We start from the raw sequence: 12,048 nt of genomic DNA, 5'->3' as shown, positions 1-12,048 counted from the left end.
CTCTTCTTTGAGTAAACTAGAATCTTTATTCATCGTAGATCTAATAATATCATAGAGTATTCCTCCCTAATGTGATTATTACATATTTTACACCAAATAAGAGTGTTTGGGAAGTTCTTAAAATTCCATTTTCAAATAAGAAAATAAAATTGTTTCTTATGTTTTCAAAAATAATTTTTCTATTTTAATTTTGTAAAAAGTTTGTAATATTTGAAAGTTTATAGGTCTCAGTAATAAATATTTACTTATAGATCTTAATTATGAAATGCCTAAAGGAGGTGAACAGGTATTTATTTCTTTTTAGTCTAATATTTTTAATTTTTGTGAATAAGTATTTACTTATTTTAAACCCAAAATTTTAATTTTTAATTTCTCTTTAACACTTATGGAATAGAATAGAGAAATTAATCATATAACAGATGATTTTTATGGGGAAAATCATCTACACAATCTCCCGAGATTATACGGATGTAAAAATCATGGGATTTGAACAAATTCACAATTGAAATAAAAGTATACAAATTTAACTAACGGATGTCATCCTTAAGTCTTATTTTTAATGGTAATTAAGTAATAAAATTTTAAAAATAAATAAATAAATTGATTATTGTAAACAACCTTAATATTTAAGTAATAATTAAATACAAAAATTCATACAAAAAATTTATGTATTATTTAATTTAAAATTATTTAAATTATTAAACATTAAATATTTAAAATTTTACCAAATGCTTAGAAGTTTCAAGAGATGGAAAACATCAATTTTACTAATTTCCAATAAGCCCTCTCCACGTTTTGCTGAGAAAGGTGTTTGAAAGGACTGAGAGAACTTTTTCCGAAGATTGCGGAAGAATGACAATAATAGATGACCATAAAAAAGGATTAAAAATTATTTTAAAGGCAAAATATTGACCACATGAGAGAAAGATGTTTGAAAGGAGTGAGAAAACCTTTTCCCAAGATTGCGGAAGACAAAAATCTTGATCACGTACAAAAATCTTATATATATATATAAAATCTAGTTTCATTAAAAATTTATTTGTTCAATAAAAAAATTTAAAAAAAATTATAATTATGTTCAAAGAAGAATTAGGTAGAATCATTTTAAATCAATTTCAATTAATAAATTTTTAATATTAATTGAATCAATTAAATGGATTAAATTTACTATTATTTGGAATTCAGTTGTTTAGAAAAAAAATTCAAGAAAATAAAGATTATCTTTGTTTGTTTGGTTTACTTTTTTTTTCATGAAAAATTTCATGTTTTTATTTTATTATAAGGAAATAACCGGAAAAAAAAAATCTTCTTTTTTAAAAAAAATTGTCTTTTTTTTTTTTACTAACAACCTCGCAAGACCATGCATTTTAAGAACAGGGTTTCATTTTTAAAATAAAATATTTGTTTTTAAATCCCATATTGAGACAAAATCTCACTTAAAATATTTTTTAAATAAAATGCAAATCAATTAGTTGTCAATAAGCTACATGTCAATTAATTTCTCCTTTTTGGCTTATTAAAAAAACAAGGGTAATCAAACAAGTAATCTTTTAAAAAGTATCATTTTCTAATTTGTGTTTGATGAACACAATCTAACCAAGAAAAGTTGCTAAAATCAATGGCCATTAAGGAGAGCATGATGGTAAGGCACATGGAGGACGATAAACACCTTAAGCACATTATCAACCCAAAGCCATCATTATCCAATAATTACAAAAGCAAACAAAATATCAGTATGTATAACTACCTATATATAGTCTTCTTGCAAGAAGCTCTAATTCCCCGTTTCACACATTGATGCAACAACAAGGCTTACCCAATGCCACAATCAAGTAAATGATTCATTTCATACAGCCCCCATATGGCAACACTGTCATGATGTTACTACCATGAAACCAATTCATTTCATACTAGCCCCACGTGGCAACATGACCATGATGTCACTACCATGACACCATCAAAGGGTATCACATCATTTGTATAACTTGTCACACCTCACCATACTCCCTGATGATTTTTCAACCGGTTGTTATGAAATAGTATAACAAATTATTAAATTAATGAAATATATCATAAAACTTAATATTTATTATTTAATAATTTAAGTTGAATCTAAATTAAATAAAAAATGATTAGTTACTTTGTAGCATAAATGAAAATTTATTTTTATTCATAGAATAAAAAATAGTTATATGGAAATTCTAAAACGGAACCATATTTAAGTAACCTTAAATAGTGTTTCATATTTTTAAAATATAAAACTTTAATAATTTGAAATAATATAACAATGAATATGGTCACTATTTAAAATCTATTTAAATTTAAGTTCTTAATAATAGGTACTTTCTATTACCCAACAGTTTAAATTTGTAAGCAAATAAATTTTAAAAGTATATGTTGATGATATCTAAATAATTCATTGTTTTCTCCAACTTAAAAGGAATGTATAAATTTAGGATAAGGATTGTTCCCTCGACTGTTGAAACTTAATGAGAAGACAAAACCCATATTTTAAGGTTGTCATTGTTTGGAACCCAGGATGCCGTCATCTTTTCTTTGCCTATAAATTCAAGCTACCACCACCACATGTACCACCACACCTCCACAAATATCCATCCAAAACCCACGAATCTGACGAGTCTCCACAGGTCGGACGGTGCTTCAAGTGCAACTCGAAAGAACGATGGCTCGATTTCAACCGCCAACTGGATGGACGGCCTGCGAGAATTGGATGCTTAATGACAGCATCAAAGACTTGGCAAAATGGGCCTCTTCCACGATGGTTATCTAAGTTCTGTACTAGAGGAATGAGAGCCATAAAAAAGGCTATCCAAAAGCAATCTAGTGGCCAAATGATGTTGCATTGCACATCCAAACATTCAGGACCACTTTTTCATTCATAGAAAATATAACAAATATAATGTTGTTTATCCGAATGACTAATATTGATATTGGAAATCACCAAGTGTTTCATGCATGATGCTCCAGCTCTGTGTGACTAGCTTTAGTTTAACTTTGTTTATAGTAGAGTTGAAGCATGAAGACTTTTATTATAAGAGGAGAAGAAAATGTTTCATCGATCTAATTTCATTTATTTTAATTTTTCGATATAAAAATTAAATGATTTGAAAATGTATAAATTTTTAACTAATTTGAATTGTATTTAATTTATATATATATATATATATATATATATATATATATATATATATATATATAATACAATCAAATAAGAAAAAAACCATTTAAAAAAAAAATTCAAAGAAGGAAATAAAATAATTTTTGTTGTTTTTAAAAATGACTTTTCAATTTTGATTTTCTAAAAAAATTATATATCATATTAAATTTAATACAAATCTTGTGAAAAAAAATACTTTGCAAGCAGAAATGAATTAGAGATAAATAGCTTTGGATAATATGTAAATACTAATATTGTAATCAAAGCATGGTATAATTTAGTGATGTGTTGTCGTCTTCAAAGAGAGACAAGAAATTAATGCTCCATCAATCATTTTTAAAATGGTGCATGCACGTACCAATATTTAAAAAATAAAAAATAAATGTTCATGGCCTACCACATAAGAAATTAAAGAACTTCTTGTCATTCTTACAATCCATCCATTCCACACAAATTAGCAAAGGTAAAATTATACGCTTCTCAAATTAATATGTATATAAATTAAGATGCCGGAAGAAAAATAAGGTGACAGAACTTATAATAATAAGATGATAAGTTACTTTGATGCATAAATAAAAACTTGTTTTTATTATAAAAATAGAAAAATAATAAAATTATTTAAAAATTCTAAAATCAAATTATGTTTAAAAGACCTAAAATGTTGTTTCATTTATTTCAAATACAATACATTAATATATAAAAATAATTAAAAATGAATATGAATATTATTTGAAATGTCTTTGTTCACACATTTATGATGTTAGGTGATAGATCACATCTTCTCCTCCAAATGGACTAAACATGGCCTATTGGTCATAGACATTTAAGAAATTCATTGTTTCCTCTAGTCTTAGAGGAATATAGGAATTCGAGATGAGGCTAGTCTCCTCAATTATTGAAACTTGATGTGACAATACGAAGAGGCAAAACCTATGATAATGTGGCTGCCGATAGGGTGGTAGAAAAAAAAAAGTAGCATTTGGTACTGTTATTAACTAACAACCTTCTAATCTTTTAAAAAGTATCATTTTCTAATTTGTGTTTAATGAACACAATCTAGCCAAGGAAAGTTGCTAAAATCAATGGCCATTAAGGAGAGCATGATGGTAAGGCACATGGAGGATGATAAACACCTTAAGCACATTATCAACCCAGAGCCATCATTGTCCAATAATTACAAAAACAAACAAAATATCAATACGTATAACTACCTATATATAGTCTTCTTGCAAGAAGTTCCAATTCCCCTTTTCACACGTTGATGGAACAACAAGGCTAACCCAATGCCACAATCAAGTAAATGATTCATTTCATGCGGCCCCATATGGCAACACTGTCATGATGACCATGACACCAATTCATTTCATACTAGCCCCACGTGGCCATGCGTCACTACCATGACACCATTAAAGGGTATCACATCATTGACATAACTTGTCACACCTCCCCATATTCATATATAATGATTTTTCAATAAGTTGTTAGAAAAGAGTATAACAAACTATTAAATTAATAAAATATATTGTTAAAACTTAATATTTATTATTTAATAACTTAAATTGAATCTAAATTTAAAAATAATAATTAATTACTTTGTAGCATAAATGAAAATTTATTTTGATTCATAGAATAAAAAATAGTTATATGGAAATTCTAAAATGGAACCATATTTAAGTAACCTTAAATAGTGCTCCATAATTTTAAAATGTAAAACTTTAATAATTTGAAATAATATAACAATGAATATGGTCACTATTTAAATTCAAGTTCTTAAGTAATAGGTCCTTTCTATTACCCAACAGTTTAAATTTGTAAGCAAATAAATTTTAAAAGGTGACCTATATGTTGATGATATCTAAAAAAATTCATTGTTTACTCCGACTTAAAAGGAATGTATAAATTTAGGATAAGGATTATTTCCTCGACTGTTGAAACTTAATGAAAAGATGGGAAGGGGAAAAACCCATATTTTAGGGTTGTCATCGTTTGGAATCCAGGATGCCGTCATCTTTTCTTTTCCTATAAATTCAAGCTACCACCACCACATGTACCACCGCACCTCCACAAATATCCATCCAAAACCCACGACTCTGACGAGTCTCCACAGATCGGACGGTGCTTCAAGTGCAACTCGAAAGAACGATGGCTCGATTTCAACCGCCAACTGGATGGACGGCCTGCGAGAATTTAATGCATAATGACAGCATCAATGGCTTGGCAAAATGGGCCGTGGAAGACCACAAATAAACTGAAATTTGAGTTTGTGGATTACGCATGGCATCTGGACATACCAAAAGACGACAAGATTTGTCTAGTTGAGGCAACGTCAATTATGCACTTAATAAACAATTCATTTTGCGTGGGCCATATGACCATATGGCCATGATGTCACACTAACATGACCCCACCACATCACATCACATCATGCACCTAACATGCGACACATCTTCATATTCATGCCTACAATTTTCCATGTTCACATCTAATTATGTTTTTCCACACAGTATGATATTAACTTATGTTTATGAGTTTCCATATTCACACCTAACAACTTTCCATACTGTTGGATGAATTGTATAATTTATACAAATATTTCCAATTTCTAATTCCATTTACCACATGCATAACACTAACCATAAGATTAAGGTGTTTAAAAGATTTTAGCCAAAATCAATTTCACATATATAATCTGTTCATTATTATCTAACAATTTATAAATGTTTATGTAAATTAAAGTTTAATAGAATATAACAGCCTATCAATTTGAACTTTTAAAATGGGTCAACTTTCCATTTATAAGCGAATAGCTTGATTTTAGACAGTGTTATTATTACATTATTAAATTAATAAGTTGTTTGGTAAACTGAAGATTTATTATTTAAAAATTTAAGTTGTTTTTTTGTTAAATTATTATGAAATTATTTTAAACTTATTACTTAATTATTTTTCCTTTAAAGTTGTATTTGGTTCCTTAAAAAATTAAGAAAAAAATACAAGAAAAAGAAAGTAGAAGTAAAAAATAAAAGGAAAAAATTATGGGAAATGAATTGTTAACTATTTAAAACTTTTAAACATTAAATAGATTCAAAGTTACTAAGTTATTTTATATACTATTTCAACTTTATTTAACTTATTTTCATCTTCTATATAAATATTAAATAATTTTAAAAACTATAATTTTTAATGATATTTTTCTCTTGTATTTCTCATAATAAAACCGGTTATCATGAGAAAATTATTATTTTTAATATTTTTTTCCTTTATTTAATACTTTTTTGGAATCAAATATAAGTGGTAAGATTGATTGATCAAATTAACTTAAAACTTTTTATAACTTATCAAATTAACTTAAACATCCATATTAAAAATGAATATATAATAATTTTTTGAAGAAACCTATTAAGTCCATAATTCTAGTAGTTGGAATTCCAAAGATAATTCAAATGATACTAAAAGTAGTTGAGTGGTTTAGAATGTTTGGGTAACCAATATATAATATTGTAGGTAATGAGATTATATATTATCAGTGCACAGTGCGTGCTTTCATGTGATCACCCAAACATGACAACTATATATCAAGCAAAACAAATGGATTAATTATGGTCACCCAAATATTTGGGGAACACCCGGTATAGCAACTAGTGTATTATCATTAGCCTATATTTGGTTCCGAAAAATAGAAAGAAAAATTGAAAAAAAAAAAATTAAACTTAACAAATTATTTTTATATATTACTTCAAATTTATATCATTTATTTTAATTTTACGAAATAAATATTCAATAATTTAAAAATACATAAATTTCTAATTAATTTAAATTATATTTATCTTTTTTTCTTTATTTTTTAATATAATAATCAAATATAAGAATATCATTTTTCTTAACATTTTTCTTTTATAACCAAACATATCTTTAAAGTATATTCTAACTTTCAACCATCCAAAATTCTTTTGAAGCCCCAACATCCCATAATGCAAAAAAATGAATGTGTTCATTTTCTCAAAAAAGATTTATTTAATGTTCACATGCCTATTCTGCCAATGGATTATCAAAGTTAACATGAAGTTCAAGTATGCTTTTTTATGTTTTCTACTTTCAAAAGATAAATCCTTTTTTCAATTGTTGAATATATTTAATAGTTTTAATGTTATGTTTTGAAAACAAAAACATATTTGATAATTATTAAACAGAAAATAATTTAATAATTTTTCTGTTTGATGAATTTGGTGACTTCACTTTTCTATTATTTTCCATCATTATTTAATACTGATACTAAGACATTTTCCGTTTTAATATTTTGTCTTAAAAATGCTTCAGAATGTTTTTTTTAATAACCTTATTATTATTATTTTAAGTTTTACTATCAAATTTTAAAAAAATAAAATAAAAACAAATCAAAAAGATGATTTTTGAAATTATTTAAAAAAAAAATTAATTTTGCAAAAAATATATATATATATATATATATATATATATATAGCCACCCAGTAAGGGAATCTTATAGAAATGAAAAATATTAATATTTATAACTACCAAATTACCAATACATTGTCTTCTAGTGAGAAGCTCCCATTTCCACAAAAATATTAATATTCATATTTGTCTCGTCAAGGAAATATTAAACTATGCACCTAGTAAATGGCCCCACGTGGCAACTTGGCATGATGTCACTACCATGACACGACCACATTACATCACATCATGTGTGTAACATGCGACATCTCTTCATATTCAAGCCTACAACATTTTTCCATACTGTGTGATATTCATGCCTACTATTTTCCATGTTCACACCTAACGGCTTTCCATTTTAAACAAATCTTTCCATTTTCCAATTCCATTTATCATATGCATAATAGTAATCATAAGATTAAGGTGTTTAAAAGATTTTAGCCAAAATCAATTTCACATGTATAATCTATTCATTATTATCTAACAATTTAAATTTTTATGTAAATTAAAGCTTAATAGTATATCACATCCCATGAATTCCAATTGTTAAGATAAATCAACTTTCCATTTATACGCTAATATTTTGATTTCTGATAATATTTTTATTATATTATTAAATTAATAAGATGTTTGGTAAAACTTAAGATTTATTATTTAATAATTTAAGTTTACTTTTTATTCAATTATTTTAAAATTTATTATTTAATTTTTACTTTAAAGCTATATTTGATTCCAAAAATAAATTAAAAATATGAAAGAAAAAATATAGGCAAAAAGTAAAAGCAATAAGAAGAATTTAGTGAGAAATGGATTGTTACTTATTTCAAACTTAAAAGTTTTAAATAGATTTAAAATCAATAAATTATTTTTATAGACCATTTCAACCTTATTTAACATATTTTTCATATTCAATATAAATATTAAAAAATTTTAAAATCTATCATTTTCTAATTAATTTTAATTATATTTTTTTATAAAAAAAATCATTTTTTAATATTTTTTTCTTCATTTAATATTTTTTTGGAATCAAATATAAGTAGTACGAATGTATGATAAAATTAACTTAAACTTTTTTCTAAATTATCAAATTAACCTAAACATCCTCACTAAAAATGAATATATAATTATTTTTGAAGAAGCTTATTAACTCCATAATTCTTGTAGTTAGAATTCCAAAAAAAATTCAAATGATAATAAAGGTAGTTGAGTGGTTTTGAATGTTTGGGTAACCTATGTATACTATTGTAGGTAATGAGCGTACATATTATCAATGCACAATGCATGCTTTCATGTGGTCACCTAGACAACTAAATATCAACCAACACAGGTGCATTAATTATATGCATGCTATGATGTGGTCACCTAATCAAGTTTATCAACCAACACAAGTGCGTTAATTTTCTTAACGATCCCACCATCCCATGATGCAACAATTGTATCCGTTCATTTTCTTAAAAAAGATTTCCTAATTGTCACATGGCTATTATGCCAATGGTTTAACAAAGTTAAGAAAATTTTCTACTTTCAAAAATAGGAAGTATAAATTCGTTTTGAAATTATTAAATATATTTAATTATTCTAATGTTATTTTTTAAAAACAAAAACATATTTGATAATTATTAAATAGAAAATAATTTAATAATTTTTCTGTTTGATAATTTTGGTGATTTCATTTTTCTTTTATTTTTCATCATGTTATATTCATTTTAAGACACTAACATCATTAATAATTGAAAAAAAAATACAAGTTTTCTATTTTAATATTTTGTCTTAAAAATGTTTGAGAATATTGTTTTTTAAATACCCTTATCATTATTTCAATTTTCACTATTAAATTTTTAAAACAAAAATAACAACAAATTAGCAAAGGTGATTTTTGAAATTATTTTAAAAAAAATTAATTTGCAAACCAAAAATAAAAATATAGCCACCCATTGTCTCCAATCTCTACGGAGATGAAAGTGATAATATCAGCGTCAATTTTCAAAAGTGGACCCATCCGAAACTGAGAATTCATTGAAGGCAATTCGCATCATCATTTCTGAGCCTATAAATTCAAGCCATCATCGCCACATCTGCCACCACTCCTCCACAAAAACCCGTCCAAAACCGCAACTTTGAAAAATCCCTTGTGGTTAGTTCAAATGGCCGACCCCAAATGGACACAGGTCGATCCCCCCGATGACGGCTGCATAGAAGCCGCAAAGTGGGCTGCGGGGAGCCAACAGCCCCCATTGACATACATGAATACGTCAAAAGGATGGACTACGAAAATGGCCTCTACTATGGGACTGATTTACACAGTCAATTACACCGCCCAAGGCTCCGACAAGGTTGATCATGAGTACCAAGCATTCGTTTGGAAGCAGTCTGACGGTCGTATGGAAACCATGTCCAACCTACTCATCGCGCATAAATATTAGATCTCGTCTAGCATAAATAAAGTCCTTCTCAAAAAGGATGTACTCAAAACAACTTTTTGGATGGAAGGAGATTGACGAGGAATTTATGACTATGTAATGTAATATTGTACGTTAGTACAAGCTATTTTAAATAAATGAATGATTATAAATGTATGTTTAAGATCACCTGTAAGTAGGACAAAAAGTAAAAAATAGAAGTATAAGTAGTTATTTTTACCATTGGTATTGATTTTTTTTTTTTTAATATGTGACAGTGATATTTTAAAAATATTAAAATGAAGGATAATTTTAATATTTTTTAATATTTAATCAAGTAAAGATATGTTTCTTGTTTCATAGTTGGGATGTGTGAGTTCATGATTAAGAATTTTATTCATATCCTTAAATATTGTATTTAACTTTTATCTTTCATTCTTTGACATTTGAGGTAAAATGGTGCTTTCAAAATATAGGATTTTGACATGAGAACAATTTAATTATAAAAAATGTTAATAAAAATTTATGAGTTTCAGGATTTTAAAATTGAGAGAGTTATAGACTCCATAATAACAAATTAGTAGCTTTGTGCAAATATAAGTTTTAAGTAATCTTTTAAAAAGAAAATCCATACCATTTTTTTCCTATCAACAACTAGAAGGCTTCTCATTAAGACGATTCTTATATAAGAAAGTTCCTTTCAAAATTATTGCAAAAAATTAGGTAAATGAGCATTTGAAATGGTTAAAACATTCTGATGGAAGATTAACATATATAACTTAGGGAGAATTATGTTTTGGGGGTAGATGGCCCCCAAATTAACAAAAGGTCCATGTAACTCTTCAAATTGAGCTCAAGACCCAATGAAAGTATGGAAATTGAGTTGAAGGATATCATCCTTCAGTATTTCCAAAAATGCCCTTTGTTGATTTTGAAAAAACCTTAATATTTTTTAAAAATACTTTTATTTAATTTAATATTTTTTATTTAATTTAATATTTAAAAAAATATTTTTATGTAATTTAATATTTTTTAAAATACTTTTATTTAATTTAATATTTTTAAAAATAAATTTATTTAATTTAATATTTTTTAAAAATAAATTTATTTAATTTAATATTTTAAAAAAATATTTAATTTAATATTTTTTAAATACTTTAATTTAATTTAATATTTTTGAAAAAAAATTTAATTTAATATTTTTGAAAAAAAATTTAATTTAATATTTTTGAAAAAAAATTTTAATTTAATATTTTTGAAAACTACTTTTATTTAATTTAATATTTTTGAAAAAAAAATTATTGAAAAAAAATTATTTAACTTAATTTTATAAAATATTTTATGTGTTCTTAAAGGGTATATTTGTCCGTTACTACTTCATATCCTTCAACTCAATTTGAAGAGTTATATGGACCTTTTGTTAATTTGGGGGTCTATCTACCCCCAAAAGATAATTCTCCCTATAACTTATTGTAGACCCCATTTCGGGCTCACTTTCTGCAGCTCAATTTGGACAGGTGTCACAATATCAAGGAACCACATGTCACCTTGTAATTGGCCTTCAGTGAATCAGGTAGTGGAATTGAGGAGCAAATGAGAGTTAGACACCTGTTGGAGTAGATTCAGAGGAGTTTTTTTTTCTGTTAAGAGGGGAGCGTCTTCGGCAGGGGTGGTTTTTTTTTTCAGAGGGGCAGAGGGGGATTTTTTTTGGGAGGATTCTTTGGCTTGAGGGGCAAGCCAGAGGGGGGAGAGGAGAAACGTATGAGAGAGGAATGGAGTACTGGCGGGAGGAAGAAGAACATCAACTGGAGGGGAGTTCTCTCTGGTTGAAGTTGTTACAGACAAAGTAAGGTGGAGAGCTAAGTAAGGAAGAAGAAGAAGGATGGTTTACTGAGTTTCCTGTCGATCTTGTTGGAGAGAATCATTCTCAGGTATGTTTTTCTTCTCTTTTCTGCTCATTCTTGGGAGATATTTAGGGATTGCTAGTAAGTATGTTCATATATATATTTTTTATTTTTT

Source organism: Vitis vinifera, chromosome 10 (genome assembly GCF_030704535.1).
Source record: "Vitis vinifera cultivar Pinot Noir 40024 chromosome 10, ASM3070453v1".
In the NCBI taxonomy this organism is placed as follows: Eukaryota; Viridiplantae; Streptophyta; class Magnoliopsida; order Vitales; family Vitaceae; genus Vitis; species Vitis vinifera.
This window is presented reverse-complemented; position numbering follows the sequence as displayed.